Source organism: Triticum urartu, chromosome 2, assembly GCF_003073215.2.
Source record: "Triticum urartu cultivar G1812 chromosome 2, Tu2.1, whole genome shotgun sequence".
Classification (NCBI taxonomy): domain Eukaryota; kingdom Viridiplantae; phylum Streptophyta; class Magnoliopsida; order Poales; family Poaceae; genus Triticum; species Triticum urartu.
In genome coordinates this window covers 41,175,172-41,199,291 of record NC_053023.1, presented here as the reverse complement: position 1 = coordinate 41,199,291, position 24,120 = coordinate 41,175,172, and positions in this window count along the sequence as shown.

Sequence of the window (24,120 nt, the reverse complement as noted above, 5' to 3'; positions counted from 1 at the left end):
TTAGCATTGTCCCTTCTCTCTTTTTCTCTTATTTTTTTTATTTGGGTCTTCTCTTTTTTTATGGCCTCTTTTTTTATTTCGGCTTCCTTGGCCTCTCTTTTTTCATCCCGAGTCTCATCCCGATTTGTGGGGGAATCATAGTCTCCATCATCCTTTCCTCACTGGGACAATGCTCTAATAATGATGATCATCACACTTTTATTTTCTTACAACTCAAGAATTACAAGTCGATACTTAGGACAAGATATGACTCTATATGAATGCCTCCAGCGGTGTATCGGGATGTGCAATGACTCATGAGTGACATGTATGAAAGAATTATGAATGGTGGCTTTGCCACAAATACGATGTCAACTACATGATCATGCAAAGCAGTATGACAATGATGGAGCGTGTCATAATAAGCGGAACGGTGGAAAGTTGCATGGCAATATATCTCGGAATGGCTATGGAAATGCCATAATAGGTAGGTATGGTGGCTGTTTTGAGGAAGATATATGGTGGGTTTATGGTACCAGCGAAAGTTGCGCGGTTCTAGAGAGGCTAACGATGGTGGAAGGGTGAGAGTGCGTATAATCCATGGACTCAACATTAGTCATAAAGAACTCACATACTTACTGCAAAAATCAATTATTTATCGAAACAAAGTACTACGCGCATGCTCCTAGGGGGATAGATTGGTAGGAAAAGACCATCGCTCATCCCCGACCGCCACTCATAAGGAAGACAATCAATAAATAAATCATTCTCTGACTTCATCACATAACGGTTCACCATACGTGCATGCTACGGGAATCACAAACTTCAACACAAGTATTTCTCAAATTCACAACTACTCAACTAGCATGACTCTAATATTACCGTCCTCATATCTCAAAACAATCATCAGTATCAAACTTCTCATAGTATTCAATGCACTCTTTATGAAAGTTTTTATTATATCCCTCTTGGATGCCCATCATATTAGGACTAGTTTCATAACGAAAGCAAACTACCATGCTGTTCAAAATAATATAAATGAAGCAAGCGAGTTCATCTATTTCTTCAAAATAAAACCACCACCGTGCTCTAAAAAGATATAAGTGAAGCACTAGAGCAAATAACAAACTACTTCGAAAGATATAAGTGAAGATCAATGAGTAGTCGAGTAATTATGCAACTATGTGAAGACTCTCTAACATTTAAGAATTTCAGATGTTGATACTTTATTCAAACAGCAAGCAAAACAAAATAAAATAAAATGATGCTCTAAGCAAAACACATATCATGTGGTAAATAAAAATATAGCTCCAAGTAAAGTTACCGATGAACGAAGACGAAAGAGGGGATGCCTTCCGGAGCACCAAGCTTAGGCTTTTGGTTGCCCTTGAATATTACCTTGGGGTGCCTTGGGCATCCCCAAGCTTAGGCTCTTGCCACTCCTTATTCCATAGTCCATCGAATCTTTACCCAAAACTTGAAAACTTCACAACACAAAACTTAACAAAAAAACTCGTAAGCTCCGTTAGTATAAGAAAGCAAATCACCATCATAAGGTACTGTAATGAACTCATTCTAAATTCATAGTGGTGTAATATCTACTGTATTCCAACTTATCTATGGTTCATACCCTCCGATACTACTCATAGATTCATCAAAATAAGCAAACAACACATCGAAAACAGAATCTGTCAAAAACAGAACAGTCTGTAGTAATCTGGATCAAACGTATACTTATGGAACTCATAAAATTCTCAAATAAATTTCTGGACCTGAGTAATTTGTCTATTAATCATCTGCAAAAATAATTAACTAAATAGCACTCTCCAGTAAAAAAATGGCAGCAATTCTATTGGGCGCTAAAGTTTCTATTTTCTACAGCAAGATCATAAAGACTTCACCCAAGTCTTCCCAAAGGTTCGACTTGGCACAAACACTAATTAAAACATAAAACCACATCTTAACATAGGCTAGATGAATTATTTGTTACTAAATAAGAACAAAAAGCAAGGAACAAAAATAAAATTGGGTTGCCTCCCAACAAGCGCTATCGTTTAACGCCCCTAGCTAGGCATGATGATTTCAACGATGCTCGCATAAAGGATAAGAATATAAATATAAAGAGAGCATCATGAAGAATATAACTAGCACATTTAAGTCTAACCCACTTACTATGCATAGGAATTTTGTGATCAAACAACTTGCGGGAACAAGAATCAACTTGCATAGGAAGGTAAAACAAGCATAACTTTAAAACTTTAAGCACATAGAGAGGAAACTTGATATTATTGCAAATCCTATAAGCATATATTCCTCCCTCATAATAATTTTCAGTAGAACCATGAATGAATTCAACAATATAACTATCACATAAAGCATTCCTTTCATGATCTACAAGCATAGAAATTTTATTACTCTCCACATAAGCAAAATTCTTCTCATTCGGAATAGTGGGAGTATCATAAGAGACTCGAATACTATAAATTGTTTCCACATTAAAAGAGTAATGTTCAGAAAAGGGGTAATCATAATCATGACAAGTTTTATAAATATAATCACTACTTTTTATTGCATATGTATCATCACAATAATTATCATAAGTAGGAGGCATGCTATCATCATTATAAATTTGCATATCAAAACTTGGGAGACTAAAAATATTATCTTCATTAAACGTAGCATCCCCAAGCTTGGGACAAACATTAATTGCAGCAAATATATTCTCAAAAACATCATCTTCATCAAACATAGCATCCCCAAGCTTGGTCCTTTTCATATCATAAGCATAATCACTTTCATCATTAATAGTATAGATAGCACCAATAGTATAGCAATTATCATATTCTTCCAAGCAAGTGCCAAAAAGATTTTCAAGATCATAAGAAGTATCATTATCTTCCACAATTATATTTTCATGAGGCACAATAGTAATAGGAGCAGCATTATTTGGGGGAGATATCTTTTTACCTCTCTTCCTTTTTCTTTTCTTCTTCTTCACCACATCATGTGTGGGTTCAATCCTCTTTTTGGAGCTCCTTATTAATGAGATTGGTTGAATAGGAGGCTCCTCCTCGTTAATTCATCATAAGAAATAATAGGAGGGTATTGGGAAGTCTCTTCCCTTTCATTAGTATTCTCTTCATCTCTATTTGTTTTGTTTTCTTTATGTAGTTGGCAATATAAGGATTTTCAATACAATTCACCGTACAATACATATAAATTTCCTCTAGATCAAAACCAAGAAGTTTATAACGGGCAAATTTTGGAATGTCCTTAGTTATACGTTTCATTTCTTCATAACCCAAGAGCAAACTAAGTTCATTATAATGTGCAAGGGAAATCGAGTCATCACAATTTTTGGACACGAGTAGATCATGAAACAATTTGCATCGGATAGCTAAATGACCACTTTCATTGCAAAGTTCACAAGTACGGCTAAGAAAATTTAAATTTTCAGCACAATCATCTAGCCTTTCTTGCAACAATTTAGTTTCTAAGTACTTATGCCTCATGCAATATCTATCTTCCCTATTTGGTGTGTACTTACAACCCAATGCACTCCACAAAAATTGACATGTTTATAGGCGACATTTTCATCATAACTAGTGCAATCATCATTAGTACCATGGATATTCAAGGAGTTCAAACTAACAACATTGCAATCATGCTCATCATTCAAAGATTTAGTGCCAAACATTCTAATGCATTCTTCTTCTAGCACTTGAGCACAATTTTCCTTTCCATCATACTCACGAAAGATATTAAAAAGATGAAGCGTATGAGGTAGACTCAATTACATTTTTTTGTAATTTTCTATTATAGACTAAACTAGTGATAAAACAAGAAACTAAAAGACTCGATTGCAAGATCTAAAGATATACCTTCAAGCACTCACCTCCCCGGCAACGGCGCCAGAAAAGAGCTTGATGTCTACTACACAACCTTCTTCTTGTAGACGTTGTTGGGCCTCCAAGTGTAGAGGTTTGTAGGACAGTAGCAAATTTCCCTCAAGTGGATGACCTAAGGTTTATCAATCTATAGGAGGCGTAGGATGAAGATGGTCTCTCTCAAGCAACCCTGCAACCAAATAACAAAGAGTCTCTTGTGTCCCCAACACACCCAATACAATGGTAAATTGTATAGGTGCACTAGTTCGACGAAGAGATGGTGATACAAGTGCAATATGGATGGTAGATAAAGGTTTTTCTAATCTGGAAATATAAAAACAACAAGGTAACTAATGATAAAAGTGAGTGTAAACGGTATTGCAATGCGTTGAAACAAGGCCTAGAGTTCATACTTTCACTAGTGCAAGTTCTCTCAACAATAATAAAATAATTGGATCACATAACTATCCCTCAACATGCAACAAAGAGTCACTCCAAAGTCACTAATAGCTGAGAACAAACGAAGAGATTGTGGTAGGGTACGAAACCACCTCAAAGTTATTCTTTCCAATCAATCCGTTGGGCTATTCCTATAAGTGTCACAAACAGCCCTAGAGTTCGTACTAGAATAACACCTTAAGACACAAATCAACCAAAACCCTAATGTCACCTAGATACTCCAATGTCACCTCAAGTATCCGTGGGTCTGATTATATGATATGCATCACACAATCTCAGATTCATCTATTCAACTAACACATAGAACCTCAAAGAGTGCCCCAAAGTTTCTACCGGAGAATCACGACGAAAACGTGTGTCAACCCCTATGCATAGGTTCATGGGTGGAACCCGCAAGTTGATCACCAAAACATACATCAAGTGAATCACGTGATATCCCATTGTCACCACAGATACGCACGGCAAGACATACATCAAGTGTTCTCATATCATTAAAGACTCAATCCAATAGGATAACTTCAAAGGGAAAACTCAATCCATTACAAGAGAGTAGAGGGGGAGAAGAAACATAAGATCCAACTATGATAGCAAAGCTCGCGATACATCAAGATCGTGCCAAATCAAGAACACGAGAGAGGGAGAGAAAGAGAGAGAGAGAGAGAGAGAGAGATCAAACACATAGCTACTGGTACATACCCTCAGCCTCGAGGGAGAACTACTCCCTCCTCGTCATGGAGAGCACCGGGATGATGAAGATGGCCACCGGAGAGGGATTGCCCTCTCCGACAGGGTGCCGGAACGGGTCTAGATTGGTTTTTGGTGGCTACGGAAGCTTTGTTTTATCTTAGTATGTATCCGGAGATTACAATGAGAGGAGAACGGATCCCCGTAGTCCTGAGACTAATGGTGAAAAAGAGAAAGAGATGGAAGAAAAAAGCCCCCCTAGTCTAGTGGTGGGGTGGCTTATATAGAGTGCGCCACCCCCTCACCTCCTATGTTACAAAGTGGGGCATGAAAGCCATAAAGCCAGCCAACTATCAAGCCTTCACTATGAGAATGATGTCGACTGCTTTGCTGCCTGCTGGTCTTCCTATATCCGAGTGAGTCGTACGGTCGAGTGGTGAACTGTCATCCGAGTGGATGGTATGCTGCTTGGTCGAGTGGATGGTATGCTTCTTGTCCGAGTGGATAGTATGTCTCTATGAATTTTACCTGGACTCACATGTTGTGTGGACCCCATGCTTCATGATATTTCGACCCTTCATGGGCCTACCTATTATGTGTATCCCCAACATTAGCCCCCGAATCGATTGCGATTTTGCAGAACGAGTTTGTGAAAGACATAATTTGTCCCGAGTGATTACGGAAATACTCGGTACCTGTCATCGTGCTTTCAAACAACCAAGGTTTGAACAAAATCTCAATGGATTCTGGTACTGTGCTTCCCGACAGATCTGGGTAAGTGCCCGCGAGGAGCAACTTGGTGACATTGAATCATCTCTCAGAAGAGGTTAACTTGTGATCAGACTATGGATGTGTCATTAAATCTGTGCAACAAGATTGACACATGGCTCCTCTCGCAAAGAGATGCCATTCTTATCCTGGAGGAACGTCAATACGAGTCGGTTTTAGATCCACACTTGTGAGTTTCACGCTTTGAGTCCTAGAAGAAGGCTCAAAACAGGTCCACGGAGGAGCGTTAAACTCACCTTATAGGATTTTTTTGGTAATCGACGGGATTCTTTAAAACTTGTCTGTTTGTTGTTCGTCACTCGGACTGGTCAGGCCATACCGAGTGGAGATTACTCTAGTGGAGGCACGATGAGTGCACCCACTGGGTGTAATCCCCAAGACCGCCATCGACTGCGGGCAGTCGGCGGGGGTCTGAGGGAGAAAATCTTCTTAGCTGGTACTGATTGGACTTGTTCTTCTCCGACTCAGAGGTCGAGTGATCTGGAGCTGGGTTTGCATTGAGCAAAATGTTTCTTTCTGAGTTCTCTTCCAGTGGGGGCATGCTGAGTGCACCCACTAGGTGTAGTCCCCAAGCCTCTGTCAAACTAGATCAGTCGGGCAGAGGGTTTAAGTCAGATTGAGTGAATCGGATGCATCTTCAGATGCTTGACATGGTAAATAAGCTCAACCTGGAGCTGAGTCAGTCGGACTGATCTTCGTGCACTCGACATGGAATAAATTCAGCCTCGAACTCGGTCAAGCAGGTGAATCTTTATGCTCTCGGCACGGTAAATGAACTCAGCTTTGAAACTGCCGACTGTAGAAAAAAGCTGGACACTCCAGGGAGTGATCGTTCCAGTACATTGACCGTTAGATTTTGCGTGAAAGGGGTATTTGTCCGAGTGGACGTGCTTCCCGACTGATCGGGGTATGTTGACTGCAAGGAAAAAATTGGTGGCACTTGTATGTATGGTCAGAAAGATATTCCTGATGTGGTAATGGGTCGATCGAATGGGTGTAACCCCTGAGGACAGCATGGCCAACAACTATGTGTAGCCCCCGAGTGATGTTTGAAAGAGGTAAGCTTGCTACAGAGTGTGATATGAGGTTTGATCATATGAGTAACTTAGTCATTAATGTGCTGGGGGTGTAGAGGTACATACATGTCCAACTGATGGTGACGCGCGAGGTGGCGGAGGGGCGATTATGTGTACAACCGAGTGATGATGCACGGGCGGTTGAGGGGCGATGATGTATACAACCGAAGGATGACGTGCGGGGCCGTCGAGTCATGTTGTGCGAGGTGGTCGAATGATGAAGACATGCACAACTGAGTGGCAACGCGCCGGGTGGCCGAGTGGTGAATATGTGCACAACCGAGTGGTGACGCGCGGGGCGGCCGAGTGAATAACTACGTGTCCAGCCAAGTGGTGACGCGCGGAGCGGCCGTGTGGTGAAGGCATGCACAACCGAGAGGCGGCGCGCGGAGCGGCCAAGTGGTGAAGACGTGCACAACCGAGTGGCGACGTGTGGGACGGCTGAGTGAGGATGCGCGAGTTGGCCGAGTGAAGGACTACGTGTCCAGCCAAGTGGTGATGCGTGGGATGGCCGAATGTCGACGCGTGGTGTGGCCAAGTGACGACGCGCGGGGCAGCTGAGTGAAAGATTGCGTGTCCAGCCAAGTGGCTGAAATTGTCTTTGAAGGAGTTAGCCAGATGCTTTCGAAGCTAATGTAGTGACGAGTTCGGTGTAGTGTGGTTGCGACGCAACAAGACCGGCGTGACAACTGAGTCTGGGTAGAAATGAAGATGGCGCGCAGAGCGCCTGGGTGATTATAAAACTTGTCAAAGTGGCAGATCGGATGCACTTGTTGTAGTGAAGGATCTGATTGGTGATGAAGTACTCGACCACTCGGGAGAGTGTCATTCCAAATGAGATGCAGCTCCCGAGTGCGGCGTAGCCCCCGAGTGTACTATAGGCCTCGACAATGGACACGTTGGAATACGAGAAATATAGTTTTGAATGGATGATTTGCAATCCATTGAGTCGGACTCGGGTAAAGATGAGGAGAAGCTTCCGAGTTATGCTCGAAAGAGGAAAACTCGCAAAAGAGTGAAGTGTGAAGTTTAATTATAAAGGGACTTATTTGTCTCATATCTGACGAGGTCTATATCATTGATACGATGAAGAGGATTCCACAGAGGGTTTGGCCAGATGTGTTTGATGTCAACAGAGCGACATGGTTGGTGTTGTGGTGCACTAGGACCCATACGGTGCCCGAGTCTGAGTAGCGATGAAGTTGGCGCATAGGGCCGTCGAGTGATCGCGTAAGTTGTGTAAAAAATGGTGCAAGCCAACGAAATAATTTCTCGAGGAAATTTGATGTGTGCTGAAATGATTTGTGTGAATAACACCCATAGACACCCGCTGGGAGTGCAAGGGGCTTGCTGGTTAACCAGCAAGAGTTTGAAAGAGCGAAGGATCCGTTCGAACTTGTCGAAGCGACGGATCCGACTAAACTCATTGGAATACTGGCTCAAATAAAACGGAAGTGTAGTGTTTCTACTGAGTTGCTGCACCGGAGACCGATGCAAACTCGAAATGAAGAACGACATGATAACCCACAAGTATAGGGGATCGCAACAGCTTTCGAGGGTAGAGTATTCAACCCAAATTTATTGATTCGACACAAGGGGAGCTAAAGAATATTCTCAAGTATTAGCAGCTGAGTTGTCAATTCAACCACACCTGGAAACTTAGTATCTGCAGCAAAGTGTTTAGTAGCAAAGTAATATGATAGTGGTGGTAGCAGCAACAAAAGTAAAGACAGCAAAAGTGATGTTTTTGGTATTTTGTAGTAATTGTAACAGTAGCAGCGGGAAAGTAAATAAGCGAGAACCAGTATATGGAAAACTCGTAGGCACCGGATCAGTGATGGATAATTATGCCGGATGCGGTTCATCATGTAACAGTCATAACATAGGGTGACACAGAACTAGCTCCAATTCATCAATGTAATGTAGGCATTTATTCTGTATATAGTCATACATGCTTATGGAAAAGAACTTGCATGACATCTTTTGTCCTACCCTCCCGTGGCAGCGGGGTCCTATTGGAAACTAAGGGATATTAAGGCCTCCTTTTAATAGAGAACCAGAACAAAGCATTAGCACATAGTGAATACATGAACTCCTCAAACTATGGTCATCACCGGGAGTGGTCCCGATTATTGTCACTTCAGGGTTGCTGGATCATAACACATAGTAGGTGACTATAGACTTGCAAGATAGGATCAAGAACTCACATATATTCATGAAAACATAATAGGTTCAGATCTGAAATCATGGCACTCAGGCCCTAGTGACAAGCATTAAGCATAGCAAAGTCATAGCAACATCAATCTCAGAACATAATGGATACTAGGGATTAAACCCTAACAAAACTAACTCGATTACAATGATAAATCTCATCCAACCCATCACCGTCCAGCAAGCCTACGATGCAATTACTCACGCACAGTGGTGAGCATCATGAAATTGGTGATGGAGGATGGTTGATGATGACGACAGCGATGAATCCCTCTCTCCGGAGCCCCGAACGGACTCCGGGTCAGCCCTCCCGAGAGGTTTTAGGGCTTGGTGGCGGCTCCGTATCGTAAAACGCGATGATTTCTTCTCTCTGATTTTTTCTCTCCGAAAGCAAATATATAGAGTTGGAGTTGGCGTCGGAGGGTCTCCAAGGGGCCCATGAGGTAGGGGGGCGCGCCCCCCACCCTCGTGAGAAGGGTGTGGGCCCCCTGGTCTTCATATTTGGCGAGGATTTTTTATTATTTTTTCTAAGACCTCCCGTGGAGTTTCAGGTCATTCCGAGAATATTTGTTTTCTGCACATAAAACAACATCATGGTAATTCTGTTGAAAACAGCGTCAGTCTGGGTTAGTTCCATTCAAATCATACAAGATAGAGTCCAAAACAAGGGCAAAAGTGTTTGGAAAAGTAGATATGACGGAGACATATCAACTCCCCCAAGCTTAAACCCTTGCTTGTCCTCAAGCAATTCAGTTGACAAACTGAAAGAAAGAAAGAAAAACTTTTACAAACTTTGGTTGCTCTTGTTGTTGTAACTATGTCAAGCCAGCATTTAAGTTTTCAGCATAGATCATAACTAACCACACTTGCAATAATTCTCAGGTCTCATCGTTACTCATATCAATAGCATAATCAACTAGCAAGTCATAATAATAAATCTCAGATGACAACACTTTCTCAAAACAATCATAATATGATATAACAAGGTGGTATCTCGCTAGCCCTTTCTGAGACCGCAAAACATAAATGCAGAGTACCTTTAAAGATCAAGGACTGACTAGACATTGTAATTCATGGTAAAAGAGATCCAATCATAGTCACACCCAATATAAATTAACAGTGATGAATGCAAATGATGGCTGTGCTCTCCAGCTAGTGCTTTTTAATAAGAGGGTGATGACTCAGCATAAAAGTAAATGGATAGGCCCTTCGCAGAGGGAAGCAGGGATTTGTAGAGGTGCCAGAGCTCGGTTTTGAAATAGAGATAAATTGTATTTTGAGCGGTATACTTTCAATTGTCAACGTAACAACTAAGAGATGGCGATATCTTCCATGCTAAACACATTATAGGCGGTTCCCAAACAGAATGGTAAAATTTATACTCCCCCTCCACCAACAAGCATCAATCCATGGCTTGGTCGAAACAACGAGTGCCTCCAACATACATCAGGTCCCAGGGAGAGTTTTGTTTGCAATTAATTTTGATTTAGTTTGCATAAAGCATGGGACTAGGCATCCTGGTGACCAGCCATTTTCTCGTGAGTGAGGAGCGGAGTCCACTCCTCTTGAGAATAACCCGCCTAACACAGAAGATACGGACAGCCCTAGTTGATACATGAGCTATTCGAGCATACAAAACAGGATATTTATTTGAAGGTTTAGAGTTTGGCACATACAAATTTACTTGGAACGGCAGGTAGATACCGTATACGGGTAGGTATGGTGGACTCATCTGGAATAACTTTGGGGTTTAAGGGATTGGATGCACAAGCAGTATTCCCGCTTAGTACAGGTGAAGGCTAGCAAAAGACTGGGAAGCGACCAACTAGAGAGCGACAACAGCCATGTACATGCATTAAAATTAATAAACATTGAATGCAAGCATGAGTAGGATATAATCCACCATGAACATAAATAACGTGAAGGCTATGTTGATTTTGTTTCAACTACATGCGTGAACATGTGCCAAGTCAAGTCACTTAAATCATTCAAAAGAGGATACCACCCCATCATACCACATCATAATCATCTCAATAGCATGTTGGCATACAAGGTAAATCATTATAACTCATAGCTAATCAAGCATGGCACAAGCAACTCTGATCTCTAATTGTCATTGCAAACGTGTTTATTCATAATAAGTTGAATCAAGAATGACGGGCTCATCATATTTACAAAAACAAAAGAGGTCAAGTTCACACCAGCTTTTCTCATCTCAGTCAGTCCATCATATATCATCATAATTGCCTTTCACTTGCACGACCGAACGGTGTGAATAATAATAAGAGTGTACGTGCCTTGGACTAAGCTGGAATCTGCGAGCATTCAATAAACAGGAGAAGACAAGGCAATATGGGCTCTGGGTTAAATCAACAATGATGCATATAAGAGCCACTTCAACAATTTAATTATGGTCTTCTTCTACTGACCCCCAAAGAAAAGAAAAGAAATAAAACTATTTACACGGGAAAGCTCCCAACAAGCAAAAGAAGAACGGGAAATATTTTTGGGTTTTTTTAATTATTACTACTACAGCAGAAAAATAAACTACTACTATTTTTTTGGTTTTTCTTAAGGTTTAACAAACACACATGAGGAAAGCAGGGAAAAGAAAATAAACTAGCATGGATATTACAGTGAAAAAGTATGAGCACCGACATCTAGCAATGAGTGTGTGTGAACATAAATGTAATGTCGGTGAGAAATACGTACTCCCTCAAGCTTAGGCTTTTGGCCTAAGTTGGTCTATTGCCACAGCTGGCCTGGCGGATATCCATAATAATAGTTGTTGGGGTCGTACTGTGATGAGGAAGGATAGTTGGGATCATACTGATGTGCAGCGGTTATCGCCTGCTGAGCCGCAGCGTGGAGTCGAGCTGCCTCCGCTCTCCTCTCGTACTCTTTTGCCTCCTCTCTGGTAATAACATATCTTCCTTTTGTCTGTGAATCAAAGAAGGCAGGAGCAGGGAGAGTAATACGGAAAACACGTCGTTTATCAAAAATTAAGCGATATAAGAGAGGTGATTCAGGCCACTCAACAAACTGGTGCGATGCCATAGAGTTATAATCTAAATATGCAGGAGGAAACTCCATATCACCCTCACGAATGTCTATTTCAAGAAAATGAGCTAAGCAGGTTGCATAAATTCCTCCAAAGAAATCTCCATTATGTCTATTATGATGCAACCTACGAGCTACAATGGCTCCCATACGATAAGATTGGTCTCCTAACACAGCACTCCTAAGAATGCTAAGATCAGGGACACACATGTGACATGCTTCATCCTTAGCGTTTATGCATCTACCGATGAAGAGAGCAAAATAATGTATAACAGGAAAGTGAATGCTCCCTATGGTAGCCTGCGTTATGTCTCTGGATTCCCCCACAGTTATACTAGCAAGAAAGTTTCTAAATTTAGAATTAGGGGGATCCCTAATACTGCCCCATGATGGAAGTTCGCAAGCAGAAGTGAAATCCTCTAGGTCCATAGTATAAGATTTGTCATAAAGATCAAACATGACTGAAGGAGAATTACGCGAAGATGAATACTCAAACCTCCTCACAAATGAACTTGTGAGATCATGATACTGGGGGCATTTGTTAGCCTCAAAATCCTCAAGACCAGCATTGCGCAAATATGATTTGAATTCTTCTTTAATTCCCACAAGGTCCATAAAATTTTCTGACGGCCATTCGCAAGGCCGTACTGGAGCGTCTCTTGGTCGATCCTCGTCAGCATCGCGCATAGCAATTCTGGGCCCTTGCTTCTTAGAGGAACCACCTTGGAACATCTTCCTAAACATATTGTTTTTCTCTGAAAAATTCTGAAATTTTTAGTAACTTCAAAATAAAAGTAAACCAAACTCAATAAAACTGATAGTAACTACTCCTACAAGTGCCTAGAGCCTATATCAAGCATTAGAACTACCTGGAACCATATAAATTTGACATGCAAGCTCAAGAACATGGTCACCTATGCAGCACAAATTTGCAAAGAGTAAAGCACTAGAACAAAAACTAATTGGACCAATGGAGGAGTCACGTACCAAGGAACAATCTCCCCAAGCAGTTTTGAGAGAGGTGCTTTGAGCAAGGAGATCGAAAATCATAGCAAAAGTGGCTGGAACTCATGCTTGAGTTGGTTTTTCGGGTTTATGTGAGATAGAGGAAGAAGATGGGTGCTGGGATCAGTGGAGGAGGGCCATCATGGGCCCACGAGGCAGGGGCGTGCCCTATAGGGGGGGCGCGTCCACCACCCTCGTGGCTAGGTGGCAGCTCCTCCTGCGGTAATTTTTGCACAGTAAATTCTCAAATATTCCCGAAAAATCATATTAAATTGGCATGGCATTCTGAGGACTTTTATTTTTGGGATATTTTTATATTGTACGGATAAGTCAAGAAACAGACAGAAAATACTATTTTTACTTTATTTAATATAAATAACAGAAAGTAAAAGTGGGGTACACAAGTTTGTGCTTCTAGTTTCATCCATCTCATGCTCATCAAAAAGAATCCACTAGCAAGGTTGATCAAGTCTTGTTAACAAACTCATTCCGATAATCATGAAACCGGAGAAATTTCGAATAACACTAAGTTACCTCAACGGGGATATGCAAATCCCCTATAATAAGTATATCATATTTCTTCTTGATAGTAGGAAGAGGAAATTCAAAACCTCCAAATATAATTGATGGAATTTTTCCAATAGAGTTGATACTATGAACTTGAAGTTGTTTCCTCGGAAAGTGTACCGTATGCTCATTACCATTAACATGAAAAGTGGCATTGCCTTTGTTGCAATCAATAACAGCCCCTGCAGTATTAAGAAAAGGTCTTCCAAGAATAATAGACATACTATCATCCTCGGGAATATCAAGAATAACAAAGTCCGTTAAAATAGTAACGTTTGCAACCACAATGGGCACATCCTCACAAATACCGACAGGTATAGCAGTTGATTTATCAGCCATTTGCAAAGATATTTTAGTAGGTGTCAACTTATTCAAGTCAAGTCTACGATATAAAGAGAGAGGCATAACACTAAAACCGGCTCCAAGATCACATAAAGCAGTTTTAATATAATTTCTTTTAATGGAGCAAGGTATAGTAGGTACTCCGGGGTCTCCAAGTTTCTTTGGTATTCCACCCTTAAAAGTATAATTAGCAAGCTTGGTGGAAATCTCAGCATCCGGTATCTTTATTTTATTAGTAATGATATCTTTCATATATTTAGCATAAGGATTTGTTTTGAGCACATCAGTTAATCTCATACGCAAAAAGATAGGCCTAATCATTTCAGCAAAGCGCTCAAAATCCTCATCATCCTTTTTCTTGGATGGTTTCGGAGGAAAAGGCATGGGTTTCTGAACCCAAGGTTCCCTTTCTTTACCATGTTTCGTAGCAACAAAGTCTCTTTTATCATAACGTTGATTCTTTGATTGTGGGTTATCAAGATCAACAGCAGGTTCAATTTCTACATCATTGTCATTACTAGGTTGAGAATCATCATGAACATTATCATTAATATTTTTACTAGGTTCATGTTCATTACCAGATTGTGTTTCAGCATCAGACATAGAAATATCATTTGGATTATCAGGTGGTTCAGCAATAGGTTCACTAGAAGTTTGCACAGTTCTATCATTTTTCTTCTTCTTCTTTTTAGAAGAACTAGGAACATCAATATTATTTCTTTGAGAATCTTGCTTGATTCTCGTAGGGTGGCCTTCAGGATACAAAGGTTCCTGAGTCATTCTACCAGTTCTAGTAGCCACTCTAACAGCATAATCATTTTTCTTACTATTCATTTCATTAAGCACTTCTTTTTGAGATTTAAGTACTTGTTCTACTTGAGTGGTAACCATAGAAGCATGTTTGCTAACAAGTTTAAGTTCACCTTTAATATCAGCCATATAATCACCCAAGCGTCTAATCATATAAGCATTTTCTTTTAATTGTCTACCAAAATAAGCATTGAAGTCATCTTGCTTATACATAAAGTTATCAAACTCATCCAAGCATTGACTAGCAGTTTTAGTAGGAGGGACTTCAGCTTTATCATATCTATAGAGAGAATTTACCTTTACTACATGTGTCGGGATATTGGGATCAAGAGGTTCTTCAGTAAATAAACAATTGAGATCATAAGTTTCTTCAACAGGCGGTGAATTAAGACCATGTATTTCTTCAATAGAAGGTAAATTCTTAACGTCTTCAGCTTTAATACCTTTTTCTTTCATATATTTCTTTGCCTCTTGCATATCTTCGTGACTGAGAAATAGAACACCTCTCTTCTTCGGAGTTGGTTTAGGGATAGGCTCAGTAATTGGAGCAGGAGCTGGCTCAGGAGGTGCCCAATTATTTTCATTTGTCAACATATTATTCAATAGAATTTCAGCTTCATCCAGTGTTCTTTCCCTGAAAAGAGAACCAGGACAACTATCCAGGTAATCTGTAGAAGCATCGGTTAGTCCATTATAAAAGATATCAAGTATTTCAGGTTTCTTAAGAGGATGATCAGGCAAAGCATTAAGTAACTTGAGAAGCCTCCCCCAAGCTTGTGGGAGACTCTCTTCTTTAATTTGCACAAAGTTGTATATTTCCCTCAAAGCAGCTTGTTTCTTATGAGCAGGGTAATATTTAGCAGAGAAGTAATATATCATATCCTGGGGACTACGCACACAACCAGGATCAAGAGAATTAAACCATATCTTAGCATCACCCTTTAATGAGAACGGAAATATTTTGAGTAAATAGAGGTAACGTGATCTCTCATTATTAGTGAACAGGGCAGCTATATCATTTAGCTTAGTAAGATGTGCCACAACAGTTTCAGATTCATAGCCATAAAACGGATCAGATTCAACCAAAGTAATTATATCAGGATCAATAGAGAATTCATAATCTTTATCAGGAATACATATAGGTGAAGTAGCAAAAGCAGGATCGGGTTTCATTTTATCTCTAAGTGATTCTTTGTTCCATTTAATTACTAACCTCTTAAGCTCATATCTATCTCTGCAAGCTAAAATAGCTAAAGAAGCATCTCGATCAAATAAATAACCCTCAGGAATAACAGGCATATTTTCATCATCGCTATCATCTCGTATTCAGATTCAATAATTTCTCTTTCTCTAGCCCTAGCAATTTGTTCATCAAGAAATTCACTAAGGGGCACGGTAGTATCAGGTATAGAAGCAGTTTCATCATAAGTATCATGCATAGCAGAAGTGGCATCATCAATAACATGCGACATATCAGAACGAATAGCAGAAGCAGGTGTAGGTGTCACAAACTTACACATAATAGAAGGTGAATCAAGTGCAGAGCTAGATGGCAGTTCCTTACCTCCCCTCGTAGTTGAGGGATGGATCTTGGTTTTTGGATCTCTCAAGTTCTTCATAGTGTCAAGCAGATATAAATCCCAAGTGACTCAAAGAATAGAGCTATGCTCCCCGGCAACGGCGCCAGAAATTAGTCTTGATAACCCACAAGTATAGGGGATCGCAACAGCTTTTGAGGGTAGAGTATTCAACCCAAATTTATTGATTCGACACAAGGGGAGCCAAAGAATATTCTCAAGTATTAGCAGCTGAGTTGTCAATTCAACCACACATGGAAACTTAGTATCTGCAGCAAAGTGTTTAGTAGCAAAGTAATATGATAGTGGTGGTAGTAGCAACAAAAGTAAAGACAGCAAAAGTGATGTTTTTGGTATTTTGTAGTAATTGTAACAGTAGCGGCGGGAAAGTAAATAAGCGAGAACCAGTATATGGAAAACTCGTAGGCACCGGATCAGTGATGGATAATTATGCCGGATGCGGTTCATCATGTAACAGTCAAAACATAGGGTGACACAGAACTAGCTCCAATTCATCAATGTAATGTAGGCATGTATTCCGTATATAGTCAGACGTGCTTATGGAAAAGAACTTGCATGACATCTTTTGTCCTACCCTCCCGTGGCAGCGGGGTCCTATTGGAAACTAAGGGATATTAAGGCATCCTTTTAATAGAGAACCGGAACAAAGCATTAGCACATAGTGAATACATGAACTCCTCAAACTATGGTCATCATCGGGAGTGGTCCCGATTATTGTCACTTCGGGGTTGCTGGATCATAACACATAGTAGGTGACTATAGACTTGCAATATAGGATCAAGAACTCACATATATTCATGAAAACATAATAGGTTCAGATCTGAAATCATGGCACTTGGGCCCTAGTGACAAGCATTAAGCATAGCAAAGTCATAGCAACATCAATCTCAGAACACAATGGATACTAGGGATCAAACCCTAACAAAACTAACTCGATTACAAGATAAATCTCATCCAACCCATCACCGTCCAGCAAGCCTACAATGCAATTACTCACGCACCGCGGCGAGCATCATGAAATTGGTGATGAGGGATGGTTGATGATGACGACGGCGACGAATCCCCCTCTCTGGAGCGCCAAACGGACTCCAGATCAGCCCTCCCGAGAGGTTTTAGGGCTTGGCAGCGGCTCCGTATCGTAAAACGTGATGATTTCTTCTCTCTGATTTTTTTCTCTCCGAAAGCAAATATATAGAGTTGGAGTTGGCGTCGGAGGGTCTCCAGGGGGCCCACGAGGTAGGGGGCGCGCTCCCCACCCTCGTGAGAAGGGTGTGGGCCCCCTGGTCTTCATATTTGGCGAGGATTTTTTATTATTTTTTCTAAGACCTCCCGTGGAGTTTCAGGTCATTCCGAGAATATTTTTTTTCTGCACATAAAACAACATCATGGTAATTCTGCTGAAAACAGCGTCAGTCTGAGTTAGTTCCATTCAAATCAAACAAGATAGAGTCCAAAACAAGGGCAAAAGTGTTTGGAAAAGTAGATACGACGGAGATGTATCACGACACATGGTGTTCGAGAATGATGTATGCAAAAAATGGAAGTTGGACTTGGGAGTCACATAACCAGTACTAAGCAAGTATGTGAAAATAAGCGGCCGAGCGTAGAGGTACACTCGGTGGCGTGGCCTCCGAGTGAACATGATGTGTGAATTATGGGTACTCCGGAAGACAGAAATAACAGAATGTAGTGCATGTAGAATGACTTAGTTGTATGAAGGCGCGCGAGTGGCCGAGTGGTGAAGATGTGTTCAACCGATGGCGATGCGAGGGGCGACCGATTGATGTAGATGTGTCCAACCGAGTGCCGATGCACGGGGCGGCCGAGTGGTGATGAGGTGACTAACCCATGGCGACGTGTGGGGCGGCCGAATGGTTATGAGGTGACCAACCGAGTGGCGAAGCGCAGAGCGGCCGAGTGGTGATGAGGTGACCAACCGATGGCGACGCGCGGAGCGGCCGAGTGGTGATGAGGTGACCAACCAATGGCGACGCACGGGGCGGCCGAGTGGTGATGAGGTGACCAACCGATGGTGACGCGCGGGGCGGCCCAGTGGTGATGAGGTACCAACCGATGTCGACGCACGGAGCGGTCGAATGGTGATGAGGTGACCAACCGATGGCGACGCACGGAGCGGCCGAATGGTTATGAGGTGACCAACCGAGTGGCGACGCACGGGGCGGCCGAGTGGTGATGAGGTGACCAACCGATGGCGACGCACGAAGTGGCCGAATGGTTATGAGGTGACCAACCGATGGCGACGCGCGGAGCGGTCGAGTGGTTATGAGGTGACCAACCGATGGCGACGCATGGAGCGGCCGAATGGTTATGAGGTGAACCGAGTGGCGACGCGCGGGGCGGCCGAGTGGTGATGAGGTGACCAACTGATGGCGACGCACGAAGCGGTCGAATGGTTATGAGGTGACCAACCGAGTGGCGACGCACGGAGCGGCCGGGTGGTGATGAGGTGACCAACCGAGTGGCGACACACGGAGCGGCCGAATGGTTATGAGGTGACCAACCAAGTGACGATGCGCGGGGCGGCCGAGTGGTGATGAGGTGACCAAACAATGGCGACGCACGGAGCGGCCGAATGGTTATGAGGTGACCAACCGATGGCGACTCACAGAGCGGCCGAATGGTTATAAGGTGACCAACCGATGGCGACGCACGGAGCGGCCGAATGGTTATGAGGTGACCAACGGAGTGACAACGCGCGGGGCGGCCGAGTGGTGATGAGGTGACCAACCGATGGCGACGCACGAAGCGGTCGAATGGTTATGAGGTGACCAACCGAGTGGCGACGCACGGAGCGGCCGAGTGGTGATGAGGTGACCAACCGAGTGGCGACGCGCGGGGCGGCCAAGTAGTGATGAGGTGACAACCGAGTGGCGACGCACGGAGTGGCCGAGTGGTGATGAGGTGACCAACCGAGTGACGACGCGTGGAGCGGCCGAGTGGTGATGAGGTGACCAACCGAGTGGCGACGCGCGGAGCGGCCGAGTGGTGATGAGGTGACCAACCGAGTGGCGACGCGCGGGGCAGCCGAGTGATGATGAGGTGAACAACCGATGACGACGTGCGGGGCGGCCGAACGTCTAGACATTTTAATTGTCTGATAAAACCGTGTCAGGCAAGCCGATGTAGACGTGTCCTCCAAATAACCGCAAGGGGTGCCCGAATGGTGAGAACGTGTCCAACATATGTCGGCGCGCAGGGCGACCGAGCAGTGACGAAGACATGTCCAGTTGTAGGATCGAAAGTATGTCCAGAGGGGGGTGATTAGACTACTTGACCAAATAAAAACTTAACCTTTTCCCAATTTTAGTTCTTGGCAGATTTTAGCTATTGTAGGACAAGTCAAGCAATCATCACACAATTCAAGCAAGCATGCAAAGAGTATATTGGCAGCGGAAAGTAAAGCATGCAACTTGCAAGAATGTAAAGGGAAGGGTTTGGAGAATTCAAACGCAATTGGAGACACGGATGTTTATCCCGTTGTTCGGATAGGTGGTGCTATCCTACATCCACGTTGATGGAGACTTCAACCCACAAGGGTAACGGTTGCGCGAGTCCACACAGGGCTCCACCCACAAAGGGTAACGGTTGCGCGAGTCCACAAAGGGCTCCACCCACAAAGGGTCCACGAAGAAGCAACCACCCACAAAGGGTCCACGAAGAAGCAACCTTGTCTATCCCACCATGGCCATCGCCCACACAGGACTTGCCTCACTAGCGGTAGATCTTCACGAAGTAGGCGATCTCCTTGCCCTTACAAACTCCTTGGTTCAACTCCACAATCTTGTCGGAGGCTACCAAGTGACACCTAGCCAATCTAGGAGACACCACTCTCCAAGAAGTAACAAATGGTGTGTAGGTAATGAACTCCTTGCTCTTGTGCTTCAAATGATAGTCTCCCCAACACTCAACTCTCTCTCATAGGATTTGGATTTTGTGGAAAGAAGATTTGAGTGGAAAGCAACTTGGGAAGGCTAGAGATCAAGATTCATATGGTAGGAATGGAATATCTTGGTCTCAACACATGAGTAGGTGGTTCTCTCTAAGAACATATGAGTAGGAATTGTGTATGTGTTCTGATGGCTCTCTCCACGAATGAAGAGGAGGTGGAGGGGTATATATAGCCTCCACACAAAATCCAACCGTTACACACAGTTTTCCAATCTCGGTGGGACCGAATCAATAAACTTGGTTGGACCGAAAATGTAAACCTAGTGACCGTTGGAGATTTTCGGTGGGACTGACATGCAACTCGGTGGGACCGATATGGTTAGGGTTTGGGCATAACGTAATATCGGTGAGACCGATTACACAAACTCGGTGAGACCGAATTTGGTAATTAGCTAACCAGAGAGTTGGTCAGGCAAACTCGGTGGGACCGATTTGCTCTTTCGGTGAGACCGAAAAGTTACAAAGGGGAAACACTGAATTTACATTGCAATCTCAGTGGGACCGATTCGCTCTTTCGGTGAGACCGAAAAGTTACGAAAGGGAAACAGAGAGTTTGCAATCCCATCTCGGTGAGACCGAGATCCCTATCGGTACAACCGAATTGCTAGGGTTTGGCAGTGGCTTATGACAAGTGAAACTCGGTGGTGCCGGATAGGAAGAATCGGTAGGACCGAGTTTGGCTTAGGGTTTAGGTCATTTGTGGAAGTGGGAAAGTAGCTGAGGATTTTGGAGCATATCACTAAGCACATGAAGCAAGAGGCTCATTAAGCAGCACCTCATCCCTCCTTGATAGTATTGGCTTTTCCTAAAGACTCAATGTGATCTTGGATCACTAAAATATAAAATGAAGAGTCTTGAGCTTTTGAGCTTGAGCCAATCCTTTGTCCTTAGCATTTTGAGGGTTCCACTTTCACATCCATGCCATGCCAATCATTGAGCTTTCCTGAAATAATCATCTTGGAATAGCATTAGCTCAATGAGCTATATGTTGTTATGAATTACCAAAACCACGTAGGGATAGTTGCACTTTCAATCTCCCCCTTTTTGGTAATTGATGACAACATATAGATCAAAGCTTCGACAAATGATAATAAGCATGAAATATATCGTCGCTTTGAGAAGTATGTGATAAGTAAGAGCTCCCCCTAAATTTGTGCATATTTAAAATTTGCTTTCGACTGCAAATGCAAAAGGAGTTAGAGTCATGGGTTACTCTTCCATGTCACATACATCTTGGTGGAGCGCTTAAAATGATAAGAATGAAGTACATGCACTCATCACCAAGAATAGTGAATGATCACATAAGATAGATAAGATAATAGCATTAAGCAAGCATTAAGTGTAGCTTATGATCAAACACATGATCATCAATTTCTCACAGATAATGACGTAGTATCTCAAGCACTCAAAAGCAAACAAAGTCGAAAAACCACCAAATAAAGCAAGAGAGAAAAAAGCAACACTCTCTCTCTGGAAGCCTATGATCTATACATTTTTCTCCCCCTTTGGCAACAAGTTACCAAAAAGTTCCTAGAAAATGCATAGTGCTAGATCGACGCTCAGGCTTGATCTTCAGGTGGTGGTGGAATCCGGATCACTCCAAGGACGAAGGCTTCCGTAGACGCTGAAGTAGATGCTGGAGTTGGAGCTGAAGTAGATGCTGGAGCTGGTGGAACTGAGGCTGTAGCTGGTGCTGAAGTGGTGGCTCTGGTGTCAGCAACTGGCACAGCAGACGACCTCGGACCTCGTGGCACTCTGGCAAAGGCATCAATTGTAGTTCTGCATCTCCTCTCCTGCATGTCATCCTGGAGCTGCTCCACTGTAGTCTGAATCTCTGTTACCTTGACATCCAAGTCATAGAACTTTTGTTCCATGATTCTCTCTAGGCTTGCCTGGTTCTGAGTTAGGGTGACTAGTCCTTTCTCAATCCGTAGGGTGGATGCAATTAGGTAACCAAGCTGCTCTTGTTTAGTTTTCAGGAAATACTCAGTTGCCTCCTCTTGAGTTGGCATCTTGGCAGCTTTCTCCTTCCTTGCCTTCTCCTTTGCTTGAGCTTGGGCAGATGATGATTCATTCTCAGTCATTACAACTTGATTGTCCTCAAAATCTGGACGGATGGGCGGGTGTTCCTTGTCCAATAAGTATATGCCCGTGCCCATCTTTGAGTTAATGAGCTCCTGAATTTGTGGGGCATATCCACAGCTCCTCTTCTGGTCAGCTGCTGTCCTCTTGATTGTCTCTACTATGAGGCTCATCACCTTGAACTTCTGTGGCACATCAAATACATGTAGCAAGTTGATTGCATGGCCTCTGATCATCTTGTGATCTCCAGACTTGGGCAAGAGAGTGTGCCTCAATATCCAATTTATAGTTGGCAGCCCTGACAGAAGATAATGCACAGACCCAAACTTGAAAGTATCAAGAGCTTCATTGGGAATCTCCTTGTACATGTTGGACATTGAGTTGTGGTCCATCTTCTTCTTGGCATAAATGTCCAAGTCATCTGCTTGCTCCTCTGGGGCATTGATCAACTTTGCCCATTCCTCAACAATTGATTGGTACCTCGTACCTTCAGACATCCATGTGATCCTTCCATCTGGGTAGAAGTGTGCTGTGGAGTAGAATTGCATGATTAGCTCCTCGTTCCACTTTGTGAGCTTCTGCCCAACAAAGTCTGCAACTCCACACGCACTAAAGCTGTCATACACTCTAGGGTAGTGTTCCTCATTTTCCTTCATGTAGGTCCAGTCGACCCATCTCATGTCACAAACAATGGGCTTCTTGTCACGCAGTACTGTCTCATAGAAATCTTGTTGTTCCTTGGTGTGAAATCTGTAATCCACAGCAGTCCTTCTCCTTGAAGCATACGGATCTGCTTCTCTCCACTTCCTCAGCCCTGAGTCTCTCCTGAGCTTCATGTCCTCAGCCACAGGATGAGCATCATTGTAGTCTGGGATCTTGGGCTTGAGCTTTCTAAGTACTTTCTCTTCATCCTCTTCTTCAGCAGCTTCAGGCACTGGGGCCTTGTTCTTTTCAGTTGCAGGTATGCTTCTTGTATTTCTCTTTGGTTTTGGCTTGGAGGCAGCTTTGGGTGCTTCTTTGGGCTTAGATGCAGCAGCCCCTGTCCAGATAGCATCACCCATAAGCTTAGGTGCCTTAGGTGCTGGTGCAGCAACCTCTTCTTCCTCTTCCTTTTCCTCTTCCATGATGGAAGCCTTTCCAAGCACTTTGGCTACGGTCTTCTTGACCCTTTCCTTCCTCTTCTTGCCTTCAGCAGCAACTGGCTCTTTGGGTGCAGGCTTTTCAGTTGAAGCTCTGGCCTTTGACATAGGTTGCCTGCCTGCTGGCCTTTTGATCTTTAAGCCTGGCTTTGTGCCCTGTGATGGCTCAACTCTCTTTGATGTGGCCTCTTCCTCTGCCACATAATCTTCATCTTCAGAATCTGAAGTTGTCCTCTTCCTCTGTCGAGTGGCAGCTTTTGGAAGATTGCTTGGGGTACTTCTGCTGCCATCATCTGAAGAGCTGGAGGGACTAGTGGCCTCACTCATCACCACTTGCTGTTCTGACACATTCTGGCTGTCACTCTGGTCTGACATGATGAACAAGCAGACTGCTGACCCTATGAATAGTTTATAGATGAGGTAGAGTGGATGAGCATCACAAAATGCAGAGGTTTTTGCAAAA